Here is a 9,914-nt window from a genome sequence, read left to right on the forward strand (position 1 = left end):
AAGTTCTTAAAACTCAACATGGTTCTTAAAATATCCCTTCCCTATATATATATATATATATATATATATATATATATATATATATATATATATATACTGTTAACAAAGAGCGTGGCTGGTGTAAAGGGTGATGGTCTTAGGCGCTCCAATTAATTTACGTTCACTTACTTAATTTAACTTTTAAGCCATTAACATGTTGGTGAGGTGATCAGGAAGTTTTCCTTATGGTTTCTTTCTGGTCTTAGATTTGAATCCGCACTCATGTATGCATTCTGAAATATGGGCAACACTACTGTAGGGAGGCTAAGAGGATTCAAACTTAGGTAATGAGGTATGGCTAGTATTATGACACTTTAAAAGAAACATCGCTGTCACTACAAACTGATCAGGATAACTAATAAGTCTATAGACACATAACATAAAACCTAATATCCAATATTAGTTACCGACAAGTAACAATTATTTTAGATTTAGAATTGGTTTATAATACCTGAAATTAGTTATATATTATCTTATCTTGTTAAATTGAATAAAATAGTATATGGATTTTTCCTAATTCCTTATAGACAGAAATACAAATTTTGTTCTTTAAACATAGCTGATTTACGGATTAGGTCCTTTAAAAAGTTTACTTTCAGGTGGTATCTTTTATATAACATGTTTATTTGATTTTCGTCCTTTTGACTAACTGTTATCCAAAAACTTAGTTAAGTCCAAACATGTGCTTAGCATGTGATGGGTACTTTCAGTCCCTTATTATTAATATTTATTAACAAAACCCAAAAATATATTTGAATGATTATAAAAAAAACTAAAGAATATATATATTTTTTAATATAATCCCTCTCTCTACACATCTTTTTCTTCATCAACTAAATATCCACCAACCACTCCCAAAAACCCTAATCTGTTCGATCTTCACTAGTTTTATTCTGGAACAAAGGGCTTGGTTTCTTGTCTGGTTCAGGAACAAAGATCGGCAAGTTTATGGATTGATTTTGAAAAATATTATCTCCTTTTTCCGGCACATGACGTCGACTTTACCCCTTTTCTTGAACCTGCAATCGTGATCTTACAAAGCATCAGAGTGGTGAGCAGCTTGTTGATGTGGCGTAAACTGAATTTGAACGTCCGAGCAACTCCGGCGACCTACAACACCATCCCCAACTTCTGAGCTTGTCAGAGCCTCCGTTCTCTACTCCTGCAATTCACAAGAACCCCCAAATCTTTTTCCCCGTCTCTGTTTTGCCCTAACGTTTGATATTCTGATTGTGATGGTTGATCTGGTGAACGTGCTTTTCAATCTTGGTATAGAACTTTAGGTAACTGAATTGGGGTTGAAATGTTAGGATAAAAGGATTTTGAGGGGTTATGTCGAGGGCTAATAGAGAAAGATCTGTGACATGTTTTAGAGGAATGTTAAAAAGACCAAAAATCCTTAGTCACATGTAACCACTTAACGGAGGAATTGGATGGTGGTTAGGTAAAAGGACGAAAATCAAATATACATATTATATAAAGGACACCGTCTGAAAGTAAACTTTTTAAAGGACTTGATCCGTAAATCAGTTATGTTAAGAGGACAAAATTTGTATTTCTGTCTTCCTTATATAGGACGGGATCAGCAGCTCGCCAGTGATCTAAATTGGCCGTTAAAAAAAATAATAATAAAGATACCCCCTCTCTAACCGTCTTACTTATTGAATTAATAACTTTTTTAATATAAATTTATAATTGCAGAAAAAGTTAAAAAAAAAGTATTAGCAAAATGTTAGCCGCTGACACATCAGTTTTAATTGGTCATGTCGCAACATGCAATATTTTTAATGGTGCTTGGGATCTTATGATATCATGAAAGTTCACTTGCGTATCGGAGGCAGTTTCGAATTAAATACTGTTAAAAAAATGTAGACTACTGTTTCGTGTGATGGTGGGATTAATTTGACCAAATCATATTGCTATATAACCAGAGTATAATCATCAGTGTCTTGCTGTTGATTAGATAGCAATCCCATATAATCTACGAGAGCTTGGATACTCGTGTTGATTTGGTTCTCTTCTTCATTGGAACAGTTAGTTTTAAGTTGTGCCTGCTATTTTAACACAACACAACACTCTAAAATATAAAGTGTAATTTTTTTTTCATAGAAGATCTTGAGTTGAACCAATACAATAGTACAAATATTGCCTGCCACTTGTTAGTTTATATTAAAGAGATTTTGCCTATAACTAGTTAAAAAGTACTTTTGGTTTCCAGTATACTATGACGAACGACTTAAATAAGAAGGAATTTGGTAAAGGGATATTATTGATGCATGAAAAGTAGTTTCATATCATGTGATACAAATTAAAATACAAATACATTGCCTATATCTCAATTATTATAGCAGTAGCATAGGCACACATGCATAAAAAGAACAAATTACAAATCATTTTGAAAATGAATGAATCAATTGAACTAGTTTCTCTAAATTAGCCATGGATGAACCTGAAGGAGAAGTACATGCCTTCTCAGCTTTGTTCTTCAAGTCAATAGCATTCTTCCTCATTTCCTTCCCTTTATCTCCACTCATTAACTCAATTACTAGCTTGGAAACTTCATCACTCTTTACATTATTGTCAATCTCCATCGCAACACCCCATTTGTTACAACTCCACCAGCAATTCGTTTGTTGGTCCGCAAAAAACGGCCAACTAATCATTGGCACACCACTAGAGATGCTTTCGAGTGATGCATTCCATCCTCTATGTGTTAAAAACCCTCCAATTGACGGATGGTTTAGGACTTGTTCTTGGGGGCACCATCCAACCAACATCCCTCTACCACTTGTTTCCGTTACAAACTCTGGTGGGAGTATAGCAGAATCACCAATGACAAGGTCGGGTCGTATTATCCACAAGAACGAATAATTGCTCTTTGCTAGTCCCCAACAAAATTCGACTAGTTGTTGAGGTGTCATCACTGCAATGCTACCAAAATTCACATAAATAACCGATAATGGTGCTTGTAAGTCTAGCCATTTTAAACATTTGGCTTCTTCGATCCAAAGGTTTGATTTCATGGATGCAAGAGATTTATCGTCAATATTTCTCTCAAGTAAATGTAGAGGGCCAATACCATAACAAGGAGGATACATGGAAGCAAGTGAATCTAAAACATCATGCTCCAGTTCATCAAAAGTGTTGAAAATGATGCCCGAAGCTTTTTTCGCTCTCACTATTTGCGAACACAAAAATTGTACCATGTACTCATCCCCTGGGTAGATAATTCTGATGAAAGGAGGAATATCTTTTAGACGTATACCAGACATGGTTGGGATACAATCTATGACTGTATCTAAATATCCATTCACCAAATCACTTGTATCTGTAGAGCAAAGTAAAATGGTAGTATTAGCTTGATATACGAAACTTCCTATCTTTCCTTTTATGTTTTCAAAGTGTAAAATACAAAGAAATTAATGTTTGTTTTGTTTGGTGGAGAGTTCACATTCCATCCACTAAATAACACGTGTTGGGTTTTTATAGTTTAGAGTGTTATGAGTAGAGAAAGAGAGAGAAGTGTAATGATCTTTCTTCATATTTGAAAATTGTATATGCAAAATAACGGGGTAAGATTCGATACAAATAAAATTAACATACTAATTAAACATACAAATAACTAAATTAATTACAGTTTCGAACTAAAGTTATTATGTCATAAAAAATAATGTAGTGTAATATAAACTATGAAAAAGTAAGTTAATCCCACATTGAGGAAGAAAATCTTATAAGCTCTTTACAAGGAAGAGGGCTCACAAGATAACATTCTTGTATGACAAAACACACTCAGTGGTTTTAGTGAGAGTGTAAAGCACCCGACGGGTACGTGCTCGGGCGAAGTGCAATGGGCGCAAGTTGGCGCTTTGATGTCGCACTTTGCACTTCGCTTGCATCACCGCGAGCCGACTTAGTATTTTTGGTGAAAAACAAAATTTTTATTCTCATTGCGCTACGCGATGGGTAAAGATAAGCCTCGCCGCGATAAACGAAGACTTATAATTATCCAGAATTATCTAGAAAAATCTTCTTGTTCATTGCGCTATGTGACGGTACTTAAATGACCCGTCGCGATATGCGACATGGAGGCTACGTAGCCATGACACATACGTGGCATAGCTAGGGCTGACTCGGCAACCCTATAAGCTCGTCGCGCTATGCGATGACCTTATTTTAGGGCCGTCGCGATACGCGACGAACTTGAAAATCGGCTATAAAAGAAGAGTGATCCAGCCTTCATTCTCCATTCAAATCTCTTATTTTAGGGCCGTCGCGATAAGTGTTAGTATAATACCTCGAGTAGATGTAACGATACTTTGCTCGATTGATTAAGACTAGTATACAAATCCAAATCTCGACCAGAACAAGGTGAGACTTTTTGTCATTGTATATTTCAATATCGTGATTAGCTTTAAAGCTTTTTGGTTTATACTAATATAGATATATTGCATTGCGTTAATTTAGATGCTTAATTACCATAAAGCTCATAAACAATAAACGTATATTGTAAGACATTCGAGTTTTTATACAACTCACATTTGTATGAGACAACTGGTTTTTCCAATACTGTCATGATGATTTTAAACTTTTTAAACTCATTATAGATAGTCCAAATGCTTTCAAAATATTTTAAAAAGGTTTTCATTACATTACAATGATTAAGTTTATGTAGACTTTCAGGATGGTTACTACTCGTATTGTGGAGTTTTGTATACAAGGCTTGCCTAATGAGCTATTACAGGTTATTTATTGGACAAGTCAAGGGCAGATCCGCCTTGAAGACAGGGGTAACATCCGCTACCCCTCAACTTTCGGCCGCTAGTGTAAATTTATCTTTTTTCGATCGCTTTGTGTATATCGCTACACCTAAAAAAATATAGTGCTACCCCTCCTCAACTTCGAAACTACATGGAACTACATTGGATAATTTTTTTAAAATCTACACAATAGTTGTAGGTTATCTTATCGTGCTATGAAGAAGATAAAGGGTAGTGCTATAATAACACAATTAAACCAACTAGTTTGGTCTAGGCCTATAGTAGTCAATGTTAATGCATATTTTTCTTTTGAAATATGCTTGTTTGTTTTCTTAAATATAAAGGATAATACCAAACAATAATCAGGATAATAATTAATAATTTACCATAAGGTTTTTATTTAATTCATGTTTTTTTTCTTTTATTTAATTTAATTTAGTTAAAAAATGTTTGGATTTTAAGTTTTATCATTCTTCTATTCTTTTTATTAATTTATTTACATCATTAATCGACATCTTTTTGAGGTTGAAGTTATGGTAATCAAAGAAACAAAAAGAATGTCATTACTAATCGATATTATTTCGAGGTTTAAGTTTTTAATACGGATTTGAATATGAAAATTCAAAAACTTGGAAATATATTTAGTAAGGTCTCAACTAGTTTGTTAGAAAATATGTTTGGTTTAAATCCTTATTCCTTTTTAAGTTTGACATATCCAAAATAGTTGCATTTTCTGATATGTTTCTAAATGATTTTAGTAATGAAGAAAAATAGTATATTTTGGGGATCTAATGACCTTGTCTCACACTTCAAATGAAGATGATAAATTTGCAAAATTGGATGGAATGTGATACATTGCTCTTGTAATAGTGGAAAACGGAAAGCACATCACTTTTTCTTTGCTTTATCAAATATTAAAGTTAGCATTAGTTTTACCGGCTGCAACCGCGACCGTTGAAATATATTTTTCTAATATATAGCTTATCAAGACAGATTTGCGCAATCAAATGGGTGATGAGTATTTGAGCAATGCATTAATTTGTGAGGTCGAAAGATAAACTTTTGATAAAGTAAAACAAGATGTAATGGCTCGATTTCTGGCATTCAAAAACTGAAGAGGGAAAACCAACAACACCACATGTGTTTAAATTTATCTATTATTGTGTTTTTTATTTTTGGTTCGTTTACAATATATGAATTATGGTAAAAAAAAAATTTAACGTTACCCCTGGGATTTTAGTCCATATCCGCCACTGGGACAAGTGTTAGCCAATAAGTATATGACCGTAGTCACAGATACATCCAAGTACAAGTAACTTTTCAGGAATTTATAAGCAGACATATTTAAAATCATCTTAATGCTGTAAATATAAAAATGTGTCATTTAAAATAAATGTACTCACCGGTATTTCCTGCTAGTATTTCCTGTTAATCAAATATTTTTAAACATTTTTTAGGTGATTTGTTTAAGATACAAGAATGAAGCCTACGGGCCAGCTTAAATAAGTGACTTGTCACTAGAATAAAGAAATACGTGTTGTAAATTAGGGTTTATCCCTATTAAACTTTGGTTTGTATAAATGGGTTTTATCCTCAGTTTATGAAATATGAATCATTGTGTTTTTACAGTCTGATGATTTTTTCTAACTACGGTTGTGATAAATTATTTCGCTGCCAAATATTTTAATAAACACTGATACCACCACTTGCGTTCACGGTTCCCCTCCGGGGCATAGGGTCGGGGCCGTGACATGTAATAATAGTTACTTTAATTCAAAAGTTATAGTGTAATAATAATTACTCTAGTGTTAATATAACTACTCTAATTATTTGTATATTTTTCATTATAAAAGTAATTTGTATTTAATTTAAATCCTAAAATAATGTCGGTTTTAAGGCTTAACCAGTAATATTTTAATGGATTGTGTTTCCTATTCTCTTTTGAATTGAAAGGATGCTATGTTCCGTTGGTAACCACGTAAACCTCATCTGTTTTGATCTATCTCTATCCGTAATCTAATTAACAAATATATCTTCAATATCAATTTCAATTTTCGTGGTCTAGGTTGTACCTAATTTTCAATTTCATATGTACTTTCAAATTTATTTGTGAGAAGAAAGAGTAATTCAAAACCATTTTATGTGTCGCATTTAAACAACTGATAATAAATAACTAAGCATCCAGAAAGTGATGTCTATCATTCTTACAAAAAATGTTAACTATTATAAGAATAAATTAGCATATATATACTTAAAACAAAAAATAAGAGCATGTTATTTTTACCTTTGAGAGGCATCAACTTGTTTTCCAAAAGCTTAGGGTATTGATTATAACATATTAAAGAAGCTGCTCCACTGGTCCAAAGGACTATCTCTGGGATACCGAGTTCTGTGGCGGCAGCGAAAGTGAAACCCATAAGCATGTCAGCCAAGATGCAAGTCACTGGTGCATAAGATTCATTAACTTTGGCCACAAGACTTTTAAACGGACCCAAACAAGTCTCATCAACAGACTTGGCTAGAGGTGGGATATCTTGGGAGGCGTTTGTGTTTTTGGGTGGTGGAAGGCCGTCGGGGATGGTCTCAAAGCGGAAAGAAGGGATGCCGTGTAGCGCGTCGAGCCCTTGTGATCGAAGTAGCCGTTGGTGGTTAAATTCGGTGTTGACAAAGGTGATAAGAGCCCTTGGAATGGAGGATTTTGGCTAGTTTTAGCATTGGGTTAATGTGGCCTTGAAGTGGGGCTGGTATGCAAACTACATGAGGCTTTTTTTCTTGGTGTGAACCCATGGAATGACGGAAGTATGTAACACTTTCTCTTTTACTCTTTTTATAGGCTAACAATGAACTCCACCACCACGTGGGTTTTAAAAGTTTATATATTTGCTATAGGTCTTTAAGATTTGGAAGCAAAGACACATGTAAAGTAAAAAAAACTAGCAGGGCCGGCTCAACCGTTTTAAAGGCCAAACACGTTAAAAAAAATAAAAAAATTCTTAAGCTTAAAACAAAGGTTAGTTCATGCTTTCAGTATCCATATTCGTGAGATGTAAATAACACAGAAAAATAATCGGTATATGTGAGATTCGAATTTGCGCCCCAAAGCAAAAGTAGAGTCTTATCACTATACTAGTGTCGTGCTTTAGTTTGCAATTCTCAGAGTGAACTTATTATGCGTATTTCCTATTTACATATTAAAAAAAAGTGGCTTTATTTAAATCTGAGCATAAAACCTTAGCTTGTTTATAATGACCCTTGAGCCACCTCTGCCAACTCATTTCAAGTCGGTCTTAATTAATATGTTGATAGCGGTATGCGCCGGAAACCTAACATCCCTAAATAATTAAGAAATTGAATACCGGAATGGATCGGCTTTAATTTGATAGCGGTATGTACCGGAAACCTAAAATCTCTAAATGGTTTTAATTTTATTAATAAATAAGCAAGGTACTGATTACGGTAAAACATAAGGCAAGCAGACAACAAGTTGCGCCGCTACCCATTTTTAAATACCGAAATGGATCGGCTTTTTTTTTTTTTTTGGAAGCAATACAATGGAAAAGGTAATGCAAGTGTGATCGAATAAGGTTAAATAAGATAAAGGCGTTATGACATGATATATTGGTATTGATATTACATCTATTATATGTGACATTCATCATTTTTAAAAAAACCTGAAAATCTGACCCGTTTTAAAATTTTGATAATTTTTGGATCATCAATTATTAATAAAATCTTCGCATTTTATTGTGTTATTTAATTGTTAATAATTATTGGTGTTCTTCAATACGGGTCAACCGCATTCTACTCATCCTCTCTAAATTCTCGCCCTTTGACTCGTTTTTACAAGTCTTGGAAGAACCTAGACCATTTTTTATTAATAATAAAATTCCTCCTTCGCTAAATTGGTTCAAAACCCATTAATTTAGTGATTAATATTGCTTAAGACTAGCCTTATGACTAGCTTATGCAATTAATCACTTCAACCTTGTTATTAACGATTTGAAACCTATATAAAGGCTCTCCAACTTCTACAAATTACCACAACACTTTACACTTTCAATTGTGTTCTTGCTTTTCAAATGGTGCTAAAATCCAAGTTTCGAGTTCTTCTTTCTTCTTTGATATTTCATCCTCGGGTAATTATTGTCTTATTTATGTACAATATATCATGTGATCATCATCATGTTGTCACTCTAAATTAACAATAATGGTTGTGCTTTCGCTATCGCTCGTCGGCACGTTAATGTTCGGTTAAAAAAAGTTTTATGTTAAAAAAAAAACTAACTTTTGCAAAACTAATAAACAAGACTAATATTTTCCAACATGCCACGCCATCTTATCATTTGAAGCATGTTAGATACAAACCTGAATCAAACCGAGTTCATATCCGGCCAAAAACATGAACCACTCGCTAAACTTGTTTTATTAAATAATATTCGGCTCGGAAACGAACCGAAATAACTAAAATTAACTAATAGTTATTATAACCTTTATTTTTTTTTTTTCTAAAACTAAAATAAATTGATTAAAAATCAAATAACTAACCTATTTCAGTTTAACTTATAAAAAATAGAACAAAAAAAATATATTTTTAACAAACTTTTCGTTTAAGAATTATAAACCGAACATGTTGTCCATCTATTTCTTATCTTTCCTCAACCTTATTTTGATCATAGTTTTTTATTTATCTAAGGTCGCTTATTGAACCGAACCCTATCGGTTCACTCGCTTATGCTTTCTAACGTGACCATGTTCTCTTTGTGAAAAGAATATGGTTACACTCCTAAGGATGTCACACAAGTCATGCTGGTTCATGCGACGTGTAACTCCGACCCTCTATGTTTTACATTGTGTTTTAACTAAAAGTTTGAAAAGTCATGGTGATACACGAATAACCAGCTTTTGGTTCGATTTGATTACGCATTTTGATTTTTGTGTTTTAACTGAAAGCCTGTCAAGTCGTGGTGATACACGAATACCCAACTTTCAGTTCGTTTTGATTACGCATTTTTTATTTTTGTTGGAACATACAAGTTATGATAATTCATACAACGTGTAATTCCAAAGACTCAATTGTTTATACTATGGTTCTAATTGAAAATTCAAAAAGTCATAGTG

The 9,914-nt window shown here is 33.3% G+C and overlaps 1 pseudogene across 1 annotated transcript; it reads right to left on the reverse strand.

Annotated features, from left to right (window-relative positions):
• Window positions 1-2,416: 2,416 nt before the first annotated feature.
• On the reverse strand, window positions 2,417-7,583 carry LOC143555691 (7-deoxyloganetin glucosyltransferase-like; annotated as a pseudogene). The gene is made up of 2 exons (XR_013139248.1): window positions 7,081-7,583; window positions 2,417-3,367 (listed from the first exon to the last, which is right to left on the reverse strand). The product of XR_013139248.1 is annotated as a 7-deoxyloganetin glucosyltransferase-like (transcript).
• Window positions 7,584-9,914: the final 2,331 nt, after the last annotated feature.

The sequence above is a fragment of the Bidens hawaiensis genome, unplaced genomic scaffold, assembly GCF_021521415.1.
Source record: "Bidens hawaiensis isolate Kalapana, Puna unplaced genomic scaffold, B.hawaiensis_p1.1 tig00018246_1, whole genome shotgun sequence".
Taxonomy (NCBI): Eukaryota; Viridiplantae; Streptophyta; class Magnoliopsida; order Asterales; family Asteraceae; genus Bidens; species Bidens hawaiensis.